Below are 4,985 nucleotides of genomic sequence, written 5' to 3' on the forward strand. Positions count from 1 at the left end.
AGTGATCGGAACTCACACCCCTCCATGAACAGCGGGACTCCCTCTGCGAGGGGGTATACCAGCTCCAGACCAGAGGAGTCCCGCACAGCTGTAATGAAGGAATTACAGGGTCCTGGAGAAGGAGTCTGGAGGGCTTTGAAGACAGACCATCAGGAGGGAGAGGCCGGGTGGGTTGGGAGAGGAAGCCTCCACCAGGGTCAGCCAGGCTGGATCTCGGTCTCAGATCTCCCACCCACTCACTGGTGACCTTGGGAAAGCCCCTTAACTCCTCTGAGCCTAAGTTTCCCTAGGATCCTGTGAGGGTTGCATGAGTATAATGCATGTGAATATGCCCAGCACAGCGCTTGGCTCAGAAAAGATGGGCTGGAATGAAATTTCGTCCACTGTGATGAGGAGACCTGGGACCAGGACCCAGTGTTCTGATGTCTGAACTCTGAGCCTTCTGCCTTCCCTCCTGTTCTAGAAGCTAAACCCAGTGTCCCTCCCTTTGGACCCAACAATGAGTCACTTTACACTTGGTGCCTCCCTTGGCCATGTGTCCCTCACAGCATTCAAAGATGCCGGGATTCATCAGGGCACCGCTCCCCGGGATGACCGCAGCTCCACACCAGCTCCTTTCCCATCTCCCTCCCTCCCTCCCTCGAGATTCCACATCCTTGGGACAATAGCTGAGTGCATTTGCAGAGAGTTTCTAATGGCTGGTTGGGTCCCTCGAGGACTACTGTGCATTCCCTATAATGACATTCATTAGTCTCTCTGACATCAATACCGTTCTCAGGTTAATATGTTTAACTTAATGAGGCATTATTTTCAGTTAGAAAACTCCTGAAGAAGCATGTTTTCTCCTGGTGAACGAAGCTGATGAATAGATTAATACCAGGCTTGAAAAGCTGACCAAGAATTTGAGTCTAACCAGCTCCTTTTTCTTCTTCAGGTATGAACTGAGCTTGAGTTAATTTGCATTAAACTTGTCATTTCTTAGAGTAAGAAACAGGAGGAAGATCCCCACTTTGGCTCTGTGATTTGTCTTCCATGTGCCTGCTGTTTCCCTCCTCCCATCCCCAGCCCCAGCTCTAAGACCAAGGACCAGCAAATGATGCGGGGGGAGGGGGACATAGCATCTGAAATTGAGCAGCAGGAGTGGGCAGAGTGTGAAAGGGGAGCCCCCACGTGGCTACAGAGGCCACCAGCACAGTGGGCACAGCGGGATTCCGGCTGGCCCGTCTCCGTCATCGCCCACTTTGTGGGGTTCACTGTGCCCAGAACCTCAAAAGACATTTGCTGAATGAGTTCAGTAGATGATCAACAAACAGCTCTTATGTATTCAAGGAATCACATGATACCAAGAGAGAGAAAGTACTCAATGTCCCAGATACATCTGGTGGGTGAGTCAGTGTTTATGACTCCTGGCCTAAGGGCCAAGTATGACCCAAAGGCCAACCTCCTTTGATTAATCGACCAGTGGATATTCCCACATCACTTTTCCCAAGGGCACTTAGAGACACTGCCAGCCATAAGATGCCAGCTTCTCCCAGAAACGGGCTTCCAAGTCATACCAATTCAGTGTGCTGTGTTTGCACAAAAGTCAGGTGGCAGGAAGGGACTCAGCACCCTTGCTGTACCCATCCTCCCGACTCACTCCGGACAAGTCCAGCCCTGTTTCCATTGCGTTCAGAGTCAGGGGTGGGAGTGTTTGCTATGGAATGAATGAGGGTTTTACAGGCAGACGGAGTTTATTCCAAACTCACTTCTGTCCCCTCCCCAGCCTGAGAGAGCTTGGGCAAGTCCCTCCCACTCTGAGGCTAGGTTTACTTAGTTGTAAAGTGGCAATAATGCTGCATTCTTTATTGTGTCACCAAAACAAATTAAATGAAACCACACGTGTAACACAGGGAGTGCCCGGTGAATGCAAAATTAAATTGGAAGGAGATGACTTCATCAGGCCCTTCCCAGGATTTTACCTTCCGGCCTCCTCAAATCTACGTTCCCTCCTGCAGTTCTCCAGCCCAACTGATCCAAGTTGTGAGTCTGACCATGGGATCTCCTGCCTTCCTGGCCCATCTTTTCCACATCCCTGGTCTCCCACTCTGTTGGCTGTAGCTGCTCCTACAGGGTGTTGACAGCCAGCCCATCTAAGGTCTTAGATAATAACCTGCCCACAGCTTGTGCATGTGCCCTTTAGTATATCCAAGAGTGCCCCTCCCCCATCATACGGTATCATGGCTGATGGAGAGAGCTTAGCTTTGGCGTTCTTTTTTCTGGACCACCCAAACCTAGGACAGAGTTTCAGTGCCTCATCAGTGAGAAAACAAAGCTAACATACCATTCACCACTGCTGTTTTCTCTCCAAAGGCCCCTGTCATATACGGTTTCCAAGGCTTGGTTGGGGAGGGCACCAAGAGCCTGGCACATGGGGAAGCCATGAGATAGTAGAAATAATGATTCTAGGGTGGATGGAATGAGGTTCTGAAGCCAATTGTGCCCTCCTCCCCTTGGCTGTGGGGGCCTGGTTGTAGGCCCTCATGCTCCTTTAGAACCTTGGATAGTGGCCATGCTGGCCTAGGTTCTAACCCCAGCTTCCATATGTCTTTCATGACTCAAGGAACAGTAAATTAATATGGTGAGAAGGAATCTCGGAGAGAGAGTTTAACCATCTCTCTCTTCATTTTACAGGTGAAGAAATGCCAGGAGTGTTGGAGTAGTGATGTAAATTGATAAAATTGTCACTGGACTAAAAGGCCAGTATATCCCCTTGGGCAAAATAAATTCCCTCCATGAGCCACAATCCTCTGCTTCTAGGATGCCTGGTTTGAGGTACAATGCAGGTGCTATCTCTGAGTTCCACAGCCCTAATTCTGTCCCCATGTGGGGAAAACCACCCAACAGGCTTGTGAGTCTGCTGATTGCCCACCATATTTTTGTACTCCAAGTATCTTATCCCTTCTGTTCTCCTATACAGAAGATCCTTGATGAGTGGCTAATAAATGTGGCCATATTCTTCAACACCAAACTAGTTAGATCTTTTAGAAGCTTCTTCAGCAGACACCTCATGAGACGTTGAAATGTTTTTCAACAGGTCAAGAAAGCAACTCCCAGATTCAGAGAATGTTCTAGCTGGAAGTGTTTTGGCAATTGTTCCATCCAAACTTCCGTATTTTATAGATGAGAAAACTGAGGTCCAGGGAGAGAAAAAGTCCTACCGAGGGTCCCTCCGTGAGTTAGTGGCAGAGCTGGAACCGGAACCAAGATCAGCTCCTGGCCCCAGACAACATCCCTGTCTACTTCCCTCTGCAAGTGCTGCAGAAATCCACCCAAAATATTTCAGTCATGTCCCTGGGCTGAAGACCCTAAACATCAGCCCTGCTATGATGGTAGCTAACAATAGCAATGACGTCACTGTGTGTTGGCTGCTTTGCACTCATTATTCCATTGGTCCTTCACGAGAGCTCTATGAAGTAATCCCCAATGTTAGTGGCATTTGAAAGATGAGGAAATTGGGGATAAAGATACTTGGCTGGTTGGTGTGAAATAGGAGATACGTGCTCTTAACCACATGGCTCTTTACTTCTCAAAGGCCCTCTAAGCCAACTGGATCTTCAGCTTACTCTACCTACTCCGAGACCTCACCCTACCTCTCTCCCCCCAGATCTCTGCTTCTCCAGTTGGTGGACTCCCAGGCACAGCACCTTTTGGAATATAAGCCAACCTTCCTAGAGTGTCAATACTACTCAAAGATTTAGTGGAAGATTTTTTTTAATTCAAGAAAATACAAATAAATGATGGAATACAGGGAAAATTAACATGACTTTTTTCAAGATCAGTGTGCAGTCCTCAAAATGTTCCTTTCCGTGGTGGCTCATTTCTGTCAATGCCCTCAGATGCCCAGAGAGCATTCACTACCCCCTGCCCTAAGAGGGTTTTGTAAGAAAAGTTTCAGGAGCATTGCCCTTAATAGTAACTGGCATCCTGAAGATCATCTAAGCCCTCAGTAACCTTAATCCCTAAAGGTCAACTGGATCATAAAAGGTGTCACCCATGAGGGTACCTGGGGAGAATGCTCCAGGCCACAGGAACCACAATTGTGAGACAGGAGGTGGGAGTGTGCCTGGCATACTCGAGGGTCATCAAGGAGGGTTGGCCCCCATGTGACCGGGGCAGAGTGGGGAGGGAGGGTTAGGGGAGGGGAGGGGAGAGAGGTCACAGGCATCTTGGGTGCCCGTGAAGGACTCTTTAATCCAAAGAAGATGGGAACCATGGAGGGTGTAAGCAGAAAGGACCTGGTTGCACTGGTACTTTCAAAGACTCTATTCTTCTGCTCCATGGAGACAAGACCATAGAGGCAAAAATGGAACCAGGGAGAACGTTGAACAGCTCCCGCAGTAATCCAGGCAGATGTAGCTGTGATAAAGGTGGGAGCTTAAATAAACGTATTTTCCAGGTTTACAGTAAGGATCATGAATAACGAACAATAACTAAACAAACAGGCACCCAACACGGTGCATGGCACATTGTAGGTCCTCCGGAGATGGTAGCTATTATCATCAGTAAATGGAAAGGGCTGATAAATCTGAAATCAAGTCTTGTCGCTGCCTGTCTTCATCCGAGCCTGGTAGCTCCGTCTGGTCTCTTGGAGGGAACTAAAGTAACAAACCCTCAGACTGCAAAGAGAAATTGCTGATGATGCAGTGCAGCAGGGAGTCCCTGGCCTAGGTCTTCCCATCCCCGGGGAAAGGCTTAGATAAGTGATAAAACACTCACATTTCACACATTCAACATGTGCTCAAGCAACGTCATCTGGGGTGTTTTTAAGGTGAAGGTAACCTTTTAAAATAATTTGCTGTCTCCTGACTTAAAAATTAAAGTAAAAGTTTGAAAGCAACTGGAGTTCCCCCAAATCAAAGCCCTTCACTTGTCATAAACTTTTTAATGGCATTTTTAATTACATCAATAGCATGCTATGTTCACATAGGCAATAGCTCAAGCGT

The sequence above is a fragment of the Aethalodelphis obliquidens genome, unplaced genomic scaffold, assembly GCF_003676395.1.
Source record: "Aethalodelphis obliquidens isolate GAN/ISIS:26980383/991018 unplaced genomic scaffold, ASM367639v1 scaffold9, whole genome shotgun sequence".
In the NCBI taxonomy this organism is placed as follows: Eukaryota; Metazoa; Chordata; class Mammalia; order Artiodactyla; family Delphinidae; genus Aethalodelphis; species Aethalodelphis obliquidens.